Source organism: Apodemus sylvaticus, chromosome 1 (genome assembly GCF_947179515.1).
Source record: "Apodemus sylvaticus chromosome 1, mApoSyl1.1, whole genome shotgun sequence".
NCBI classification, from domain to species: Eukaryota; Metazoa; Chordata; class Mammalia; order Rodentia; family Muridae; genus Apodemus; species Apodemus sylvaticus.
The window spans coordinates 122942984-122954130 of record NC_067472.1 but is presented as its reverse complement, the minus strand read 5'-3'; the positions used below and the strand labels follow the sequence as shown (position 1 = coordinate 122954130).

At 36.8% G+C, this 11147-nt stretch overlaps 1 pseudogene; it reads right to left on the bottom strand.

Annotated features, from left to right (window-relative positions):
- Positions 1 to 9290: 9290 nt before the first annotated feature.
- LOC127666351 (olfactory receptor 14A2-like) lies at positions 9291 to 10251 on the bottom strand (annotated as a pseudogene).
- Positions 10252 to 11147: the final 896 nt, after the last annotated feature.

Below are 11147 nucleotides of genomic sequence, written 5' to 3'. Positions count from 1 at the left end.
GAGGAGGGCAATAGGGGAACAAAGTCAGATATGATGGGAGGGGGCTCAGGAGAAAAGCCCAGAGCACTAAGAGAATGAATGGAAATAAGCAGCTTCAGTGAGTGGGACTTGGGGAGACACTCTAGAAAGTATTAGAGACCTAGGAGCTGAGAGACTCTCAGGACTCATTGGGGATTTTAGCCAAAATGCTTAACACTGAAAGGGAACTTGAAGAGTCCATCTCCAGTAAATAGACAAGGCCTCAAGTAGAATAGGGTTACTAACAGTCAAAATTCCTGACCCAGACTTGCTCCTGTCTAAAAGAACTGCAGGGATGAAAATAGTGAAGAGACTCAAGGAAAGGAGGTCCAATGACTGGCCCAACTTGGGATCCATCTCATGGTCCGGGGATCGGAGAAGCACAAAGGCCTGATACAACTGTGCTATGATGTACTTACAGACAGGAGCCTGATATGGCCGTCCTCTGAGAGTCCATACCAGCACCTAACTGAGATAGAAGAACATACTTAACCTAACCACTGGAGTGAAGTCAGAACCCCGTGGTAGAGTTAGGGAAGTGTTGAAGAAACTGAAAGGGAGAGCACCTCCATAGGAAGACCAGTAGTCTCAACTAACACAGATGCCAGGGTGCTCCCAGAGACTGAGCTGCCAACCAGGAGCATACATGGTTGGAGGGAGGCTACTGGCACATATGTATCAGAGGTCTACTTGGTCTGGCCTCAGTGAGAGAAGATGAGCTTAATTCTTGAGAGACTTGAGGTTGAAGGGAAGGAGGATGCTGGCAGGGTGGAAGAAGCACTCTTTTTGAGGCAAGGGAGGGAAGAATGGGATGAAGAACTTTGAAGGTGGGACTGAGGGGGAGATAACAACTGGAATTTTAAAAAATAAATTAAAACTGGTACATGAATGTGAAGAAAAATGAAGGGAACTGAGTAAAAGTGGTCTTCAATAGCAACAGAAACAACAGAAAACCCACATACACGTGGAAACTGAACAATACTCTACTCAATGATAACTTGGTCAAGGAAGAAATAAAGAAAGAAATTAAAGACTTTTTAGAACACAATGAAAATGAAAACACAACATACCCAAATCTATGGGACACAATGAAGGCAGTGCTAAGAGGAAAACTCATAGCCCTGAGTGCCTCCAAAAAGAAAATGGAGAGAGCATATATTACCAGCTTAATGACACACCTGAAAGCCCTAGAACAAAAAGAAGCTATTTCGCCCAGGAGGAATAGAAGGCAGGAAATCATCAAACTCAGGGCCGAAATCAATCAGGTAGAAACAAAGAGAACCATACAAAAAATCAACAAAACCAGGAGCTGGTTCTTTGAGAAAATCAACAAGATAGATAAACCCTTAGCCAGACTGACCAAAGGGCACAGAGAAAGTATCCAAATTAACAAACTTAGAAATGAAAAGGGAGATATAACAACGGAAACTGAGGAAATCCAAAAAATCATCAGATCCTACTACAAGAGCCTGTACTCAACACAACTGGAGAATCTGGAGGAAATGGACAATTTCCTTGACAGATACCAAATACCAAAATCAAATCAGGACCAACTAGACCAACTAAACAGTCCCATAATGCCTAAAGAAATAGAAGGAGTCATAGAAAGTCTTCCAACCAAAAAAAAGGACAGGACCAGATGGCTTCAGTGCAGAATTCTACCAGACCTTCAAAGAAGAGTTAACACCAATACTCTTCAAACTATTCCACAAAATAGAAACAGAAGGAACACTACCCAATTCCTTCTACGAAGCCACAATTACGCTGATACCAAAGCCACAAAAAGATCCAACAAAGAAAGAGAACTTCAGACCAATTTCCCTTATGAACATCGATGCAAAAATACTCAATAAAATTCTTGCCAACCGAATCCAAGAACACATCAAAACGATCATCCACCATGATCGAGTAGGCTTTATCCCGGGAATGCAGGGTTGGTTCAATATACGGAAATCCATCAATACAATCCACTACATAAACAAACTCAAAGAACAAAACCACATGGTCATTTCATTGGATGCTGAAAAAGCATTTGACAAAATTCAGCATCCCTTCATGCTTAAAGTCTTGGAGAGAACAGGAATTCAAGGCCCATACCTAAACATAGTAAAAGCAATATACAGCAAACCGGTAGCCAGCATCAAACTAAATGGAGAGAAACTTGAAACAATCCCACTGAAATCAGGGACCAGACAAGGCTGCCCCCTTTCTCCTTATCTTTTCAATATTGTACTTGAGGTACTAGCTCGGGCAATTCGACAACATAAGGAGGTCAAAGTGATACAAATTGGAAAGGAAGAAGTCAAACTATCATTATTTGCAGACGACATGATCGTCTACCTAAGTGACCCAAAGAACTCCACTAGAGAGCTCCTACAGTTGATAAACAACTTCAGCAAAGTGGCAGGTTATAAAATCAACTCAAGCAAATCAGTGGCCTTCCTATACTCAAAGGATAAGCAGGCTGAGAAGAAATTAGGGAATTGACCCCCTTCACAATAGCCACAAACAGTATAAAGTATCTTGGGGTGACTCTTACCAAACATGTGAAAGATCTGTATGACAAGAACTTCAAGACTCTGAAGAAGGAAATGGAAGAAGACCTCAAAAAATGGGAAAGCCTCCCATGCTCATGGATCAGTAGAATCAATATAGTTAAAATGGCCATTTTGCCTAAAGCACTATACAGATTCAATGCAATACCCATCAAAATCCCAACTCAATTCTTCACAGAGTTAGAAAGAGCAATTACCAAATTCATCTGGAACAACAAAAAACCCAGGATAGCTAAAACTATTCTCAGCAACAAAAGAAAATCTGGAGGAATCAGTATCCCTGACCTCAAGCAATACTACAGAGCAATAGTGTTAAAAACTGCATGGTATTGGTACAGTGACAGGCAGGAATATCAATGGAACAGGATTGAAGATCCAGAAATGAACCCACACACCTATGGCCACTTGATCCTCGACAAAGAGGCTGAAAACATCCAATGGAAAAAAGATAGCCTTTTCAACAAATGGTGCTGGTTCAACTGGAGGTCAGCATGCAGAAGAATACGAATTGATCCATCCTTGTCTCCTTGTACTAAGCTCAAATCCAAATGGATCAAGGACCTCCACATAAAGCCAGACACTCTGAAGCTAATAGAAAAGAAACTGGGGAAGACCCTTGAGGACATCGGTACAGGGAGAAAGTTTCTGAACAGAACACCAATAGAGTATGCTCTAAGAGCAAGAATTGACAAATGGGACCTCTTAAAATTACAAAGTTTCTTTAAGGGAAAGGGCACCATCAAGAGGACAAATCAGCAACCAACAAATTGGGAAAAGATCTTCACCAATCCTACATCAGATAGAGGGCTAATATCCAATATATATAAAGAACTCAAGAAGTTAGACTCCAGAAAACCAAATAACCCTATTAAAAAATGGGGTACAGAGTTAAACAAAGAATTCTCACCTGAAGAACTTCGGATGGCGGAGAAGCATCTTAAAAAATGCTCAACTTTATTAGTCATTAGGGAAATGCAAATCAAAACAACCCTAGGATTTCATCTTACACCAGTCAGAATGGCTAAGATTAAAAATTCAGGAGACAGCAGGTGTTGGAGAGGGTGTGGAGAAAGAGGAACACTCCTCCACTGCTGGTGGGGTTGCAAATTGGTACAACCACTCTGGAAAGCAGTCTGGCGGTTCCTCCGAAAACTGGGCACCTCACTTCCAGAAGATCCTGCTATACCACTCCTGGGCATATACCCAGAAGACTCCCCACCATGTAATAAGGATACATGTTCTACTATGTTCATAGCAGCCCTATTTATAATTGCCAGATGCTGGAATGAACCCTGGTATCTCTCAACAGAATAGTGGATGCAAAAAATGTAGCATATCTACACAATGGAGTACTATTCAGCCATTAGAAACAATGAATTCATGAAATTCTTAGGCAAATGGATGGAGCTAGAGAATATCATACTAAGTGAGGTAACCCAGACTCAAAAGGTGAATCATGGTATGCACTCACTAATAAGTGGATATTAACCTAGAAAACTGGAATACCCAAAACATAATCCACACATCAAATGAGGTACAAGAAGAAAGGAGGAGTGGCCCCTGGTTTTGGAAAGACTCAGTGAAACAGTATTCGGCCAAACCCGAACGGGGAAGTGGGAAGGGGTGGGTGGGAGGACAGGGGAAGAGAAGGGGGCTTACGGGACTTTCGGGGAGTGGGGGGGCTAGAAAAGGGAAATCATTTGAAATGTAAATAAATTATATCGAAAAAAAAAGCTTTAGACACAGAATTGGTAAGATGCCCTTTGTAAACTACTATTTTCAGTAAGATATTCAAATTACAAAGTCTTGATTTCTTTTATTGTATTATTTATGGTATAAATAAAACATAGATAATTAAAGGGTCTTTCTAATGCTCATTTCACTTCCACTGCTGCCATATTTTATTCTCCTAATGTTATTTTATGTCCATATAATTTTATTAATAAATGACACCATGAAAAAATTTTAGGCCAAGGAAAGTACTAAATGTAAGAAAATAATCTAGTGGATTAGTGTTACATATGACTAACTTTTTACTTAGTGCTAATAAAGTTTCAATGATCTGAACTAAGGTGTTGATTTTTCTAAGTCACCTTGAAGTACAACTATGGAAAATTTTTAATTAGTTCATGAATTATGCTGTTTATATGTATAATTATATTTCACTCTGAGATATTTTAATTTCTATGCTTAGAATGTGCCAAGGGCCATACAAGGAGGAACAACAAATGGCTTTAAGATTCATGTAATTTGCCCCATTGGTTAGCACAGTCATAATGGGTGTGCTGCAAACAGGCATGACCTCCTCGGGAACTACATGTACTGAGGATTTCATGCTGTTTTCGAGCTCTGTTCTACTTGTTGCCCTCACACTCTTCTTAATCTAAGACTTGTCTGAAAGCTCTAAGGAGACTTCTAGCCTCTCACTGGATAGTATCTCTGGCACTTAAAATCATAGTGCTTAATCTTTTCTGGGTGATGCTTCTGGAACAGATTGATGAATTAATTACCACCTTAAGAATGAACTTAAGAAATATAGATTGTCAGTAATGACCACTACAGTTAGAAAGCATTTGGAAAATAAAGATATTAATGAAGTTACTGTAAGATATTTTAGATACTAGTTCTGATATAGAAAATCCTTGGCAACATTTTGAATTTCAGAATGACACGTTCTTAATAGTTAAGCTAGCTGTTTTTTAAGATCAGGGAACAAAAAATAAAGTAGTACTGGCTGATGTGACTCTCACTGAGGCTGTACTGATAATGATTGATGGCTTACACCCATCTTTTTAACCTCATCTTCCTAATATGGTCTAATAAAAATTGCTGAATGAGTAGATAAGCATCCTGAAGATTTAAAATAGTTATGACTGATTTTTGTAAAAGTTTAAATATGTGGTTATTTAATGTTTTATATAGGATTACTTTTGAAGATAAATAATAAAATGATTAATCTTTTCTTTTTAACCACAGATTGTACTCTGCCAGTAAGAGAAACTGACTGAGAAAACTACTTCACTTACTTATACTTTTTAAATCTATAACAACTTGCTTAGTAATGAATGTATGTGGGTGCTTTGGAATAATTTATTTAGTTTATCAGTATTACATAATATTATTTTTATAAAAGTATTACAGAACATGTGTTTTATAGTTATTCACTAGAAGAAAACTAGAGTGTAATCACATTATAAATTTATACTGCTTGAAAGATATTGCTATGATATATAAACTATGGGAAAATAAGCAAACTTGTTGGAACTTTGTTCCATCTATCAATTCTTTCTGGATATATATGTATAAAGTTTGTTTGGGAGTATATTGGAACTTTGTTCCATCCACACAGCAGGGCTGTGTGTGGGGGGGGATTGTGTAAAAAATGCTTGGAACCTGTTTACCATCTATTCAATGAATGCACATGTATATGTATGTCCATATGTATGTATGTATGTATGTATGTATGTATGTATGTATGTATGTATATATATATATGTATATATACATATAGATGTGTGTGTACATGTATGTATGTATGCATTTATAGGTATGAAGTTATTAGAGTCTGCCTTTTGCTTCATCCAATCGTTGCATGTGTTTGTGTGTGTGTGTGTTTGTGTGTGTTTGTGTGTGTTTGTGTGTGTGTGTTAATTTCTTTTCTTTCCTTTTCCTTCTCACCAGCTCCTAAGAGTAAAGATACTACAGTTTTCTACTCGCTACAGAAATTGACAGCCCCAGTGAATCTGGTGTATGTCAGGAGTGGGGTAGCTGGGTCCTCAGGTAGTTCTGTGTCCAATTTTCTGAGCTGAGCAACTTCCAAAATGATTTCCAGAGCAGTTTTAGCAGCTTGCAACCCCACTAGCAATGGAGGAGTGTTCCTCTTTCTTCACATCTTCTGCATCTGCTGTCCCCTGAGTTTTGATCTTGGCCATTCTGATTTGTGTAAGGTGGAATCTCAGAGCTGTTTCAATTTGCATTTCCCTGATGATTAAGGATGTTGAACATTTCTTTAGGTGTTTCTCAGTCATAGCGTATTCCTCAGTTGAGAATTCCCTGTTTAGCTCTGTACCCCATTTTTAATAGGGTTATTTGGTTCTCTGGAGTCTAACTTCTTGAGTTCTTTGTATATATTGGATATTATCCCTCTTTCAGATGTAGGATTGGTAAAGATCTTTTCCCAACCTGTTGGTTGCAGTTTTGTCCTGTTGACAGTGTCCTTTGGTTTACTGAAGCTTTGCAATTTTATAAGGTCCCAATTGTCAATTCTTGATCTTAGAGCATAAGCTATTGGTGTTCTATTCAGGAAATTTGCCCCTGTGCCCATATACTCCTCACTTTCTCTTCTATTAGATTCAGTGTGTCTGGTTTTATGTGACAGTCCTTGATCCACTTGGACTTGAGCTTTATACAAGAAGATAAGAATGGATCAATTTCCATCCTACATTTTGATTGCCAGTGGACCCAGCACCATTTGTTGAAAATGCTGTCTTTTTTCCACTTTTTAGCTCTTTGTCAAAGATCAAGTGACCATGGGTGTGTGGGTTTGTTTCTGGGTCTTCAATTCTATTCTATTGATCTACCAGCCTGTCATTGTTCTAGTACCATGCAGGGTTTTTTCCACTATTGCTCTGTAGGTCACGAATGGTGATTCCACCAGTTTTTCTATTGTTGAGAATGGTTTTCCTTATCCTGCTTTTTCTCACACACAACTCTTAGACAGTATATATGCTAAGAATCTTGCTAAAAAGTTATTTTTACTGGTTTCCTTTTATCTTTGGTGTGGTTATGTGTTTCATTTGAAGCATATATTTCATTTAATATAATTCCCATCAATTTAATCAATGTTTTATTCTAATCCTTTGAAGATACAATTTTCATAATTTAGAAAGCAAATATTTATCCAAAGAAAAAGGTACATAAATATATTAAAAATAAGAAATACCTAACTTCACTCTATTTCTCAGTCCACATAGCATTATGCGTATAGTTTTACTGTTTATGGATGTCGTTTCTGAATGAGAAAATTCACAGGTCGTTTCTTTTTCTGAAGCTTGCTACTAACTCATGTTTACCTCCTTAATATAAATTAATGCATGAAATAAGCCACCAGATATTAATCAGGCTGTAAAACTCTCTTTAATTTCCTTTATACCACATCTGAAAAATAGTTCAGTGTGGTGGTAGTAGTTGGTGTGTGTGTGTGTGTGTGTGTGTGTGTGTGTGTGTGTATAAAACAATTTTTTAAAAAGGGCAAATGAATTTGAAATAAATTCAGGGATATCATGGAGTGAACTGTAAGAATATGAGTGTGTAGTGGGAATAAAATACAGTAATCATGAATGAAATTTTAGAAAATTCAAATAAATATGAAAAAATCTGAAAAAAGAATTATTGTTCTCTACCCATATCTTAAAGTGGTTTTTCTATCAGTTTCAGAGTTTTTGTTATTATATTTAATACTTTGAGCTTTAATAATTTATAAAAGTCATAAAGATGAGTAAGCAAATGTTATTTATAGATGAAAGTACGTCTGAAATGAACAATGAAAGAGCAGGTGAAATTGTAAGTGAGAATTAAACTTTCAAAGGTATATTTTGTTATTTTGTAGGTTAGCAGGTATTGTTTAAGGAGTATCTCCAGTGTAATAGCATTTATTTATATCCTATTTTGCTCAAAATTAGACTTATAGTTTGCAGTGAAGTTGAGTTAACCAAAGTAATATACACATAATGGTTGAAATCTTGAGTTGGCACAGTGGGACCAATTTTTCCACAATGTGTGCTTACTGTTCAGATTCCACCAGTAGAAGATGATGTCCTGGTGGTTTAAGGAGGCTTCAGAGAATTTTATATTGCTGAGGGGAGCAAGAATAATGAGAGTATGATAGCATCAGACAATGTAGTAGAAATGGGGTCACATTATTTTGTAACTAACTCTAGTTTTTGATCTTGTTATTGTGTTATATACTAGACAAAATGAGATAGGAGAATAAGAGAGTTAAACACTGACTGACCTGATCCATGTATCTTTTCCCAATAGTAATATATGTTCAAACTAACTATAAATATCCTTAACACACTTGAAAGTGAGACTAGCATCATGGAAATCTCATAGAAAACCGGATGTTTGTTTTATGTGTAAAGCTCTTTTAGATAAATCAAAATCTCCATAAAACTATACCCAGTAAAGAGAACTCTTTCCAATCACAGAGACACTGAAAAAACAAAGAACAGAGAAAAAAGAAAACAGTACTACCTAAGTGATTTCTGCTATAGTAATAATAGACTCCACCACTTCTTTACAACCTCAGATATAAAGCATTTGCCTTCACAGAGTCAGAAGTGAATATTTCTGGATTGCAGATCATAAACAATAAGATACATTATGATCATACAAGCAGAGAATAGAAACACACCTTTCTGCAAATTCACTTTATACTTCTATCACCTCTGTTATACACCTCTGTATCCCATTATACACCAAGGTAAATGTCCAGAAAGCCACTTGATATGCTATGTTCTCTGTCATTTTTTTCTCTTAGCACTTGGCAGAGTCTTATAGAAATAGGAGTGAATCTTGCTTGTTAATCATATGCTTTCCATACTAAGTTGTTTCGAATGAAATGAACTACAATTGATTAAGTATAGAAATTTCTCACATTTTTTATATGTAAAAGTCATAAAATGTCCTTATTACCTCTGATGTACTATGTCACTCTCAAACATTTTGATGTATTCAGTGAAGGAAGTCTCTTGAGTAGAGATTTTTGAAGCAGTCTTTTCAGAGCACTATCAACATCATTGTTTCTTAAGCTGTAGATCACAGGATTAAGTGTTGGTGGTAGCACAGTGTACAACACAGAGAACAGTCTATCTGTAAGTGATGCTGATTTTAAGGGTGGCTTCAGATAGACAAAGCAAGCAATAGCAATGAAAACACTGAAAACAGTAAGGTGAGGGAGGCAGGTGGCAAATGCTTTGGACTGACCTTTAGTGGTAGGAATCCTCAACACAGTGACGATAATGTAAAAGTAGGAAATCACAACACAAATAAAACAAGACATGCCTAGAAAAACACCAATTCCAAGACTTACATAAATGATCATGAGTGATCCAGAGCAGGAAATCCTTAAAAGTGATGGAACATCACAGAAAATCTGTGGGATCACATTAGAGCCACAGAAAAGCATGGAAAATGTGCCAGCTGTATACATGCTTCCAAAGAGTAATCCAGTGCCCCAGGAAACACTCATCATCACTACACAGGTAACATTACTCATAATGACCTCATAGTGTAGGGGACTGCAAATGGCAACATAGCGGTCATATGACATTGTAGTAAGAATAAATACTTCTCCTGATCCTAGAAAAGCCATGAAAAATACCTGAAATGCACATCCAAGTATGGAAATAGAATTTTTGTGAATAAAGCTATTGACAAAGAAATTTGGAATTGTAACAGACACAAGAAAGACATCCAAAAGGGATAAATTCTTCAAGAAGAAGTACATGGGTGTTTGGAGCTTCAGATCCACAGTGATGAGAACAATGATGAGAAGGTTGCTCATTAAAATTTCCAAGTATATCACTAGAAATAACACTCCACATAGAGTCTGTAGCTCGTGGATATCAGATAAACCCATAAGGATGAATCCAGTTACCGCAGTGACATTGGGCATAATAGATTATTCACACTGCCTGTCAGATGAAGAAAAATAAATTATAATTGGCAAAGTCCCAAATGCTTATACCAATGTATAAACACACTAAGTGGAAAAGAGTCAGGAACCAACCTAAATTACTACTACATTTCCATAAATCGATCATTTTTTTTTCTGCCCTCACTCTTGTATCCTTGCTTTCTTCATCTTAGTCTCTCTCTCTCTCCTCTCTCTCTCTCTCTCTCTCTCTCTCTCTCTCTCTCTCTCTCTCTCTCTCTCTGTGTGTGTGTGTGTGTGTGTGTGTGTGTGTGTGTTTCCTCTCTTGGCTTCTCTGCTTTCCTCAGTTCCCTCCCTATTTTCTTTTCTCCCCGTTAAGTTTTTGTACTTGTTAAGCAGCTAAACAGGTTTTCTCAACTGAGGTATATAAACTTAATGCATACATTTTTAAAATAAAGACTAACAAGAACACTATATGATGTGTTAGTCTTGTTTTATTTTTCAAAGTACGTCATAAGTTTAGTAAGAAATTTTCATGGTTTAAGCATGGTTTTGGTCCACTCAATGAAATATAAATACAGAAAAATCCAGAAAAGGAAAATTGAAGATATATAAAAATAAATAAAATGCAAGATTTTCTCCTAGCTTATAGTCTCAGCCTTCCCTTTGATTTTATTAGATGCCTATGATTTTTTTAGAACAAGGAAGTTAGAATGATTTACTGACCTTTTGTATCAACTATTTTCATAACAGTTTCCATTAAGAAAACTGCAACAGCAATATAGATGCTGCATTTACTAAGATCACTAAATTGTCCAATGGATTTCTAAGGCTAGGATAAAAGCTTGACCTATAATCCAGTATTTCCTTTGTTTTGGATTGTTTGAAGCATTGAGACAAATTGTTACTCAACTCTA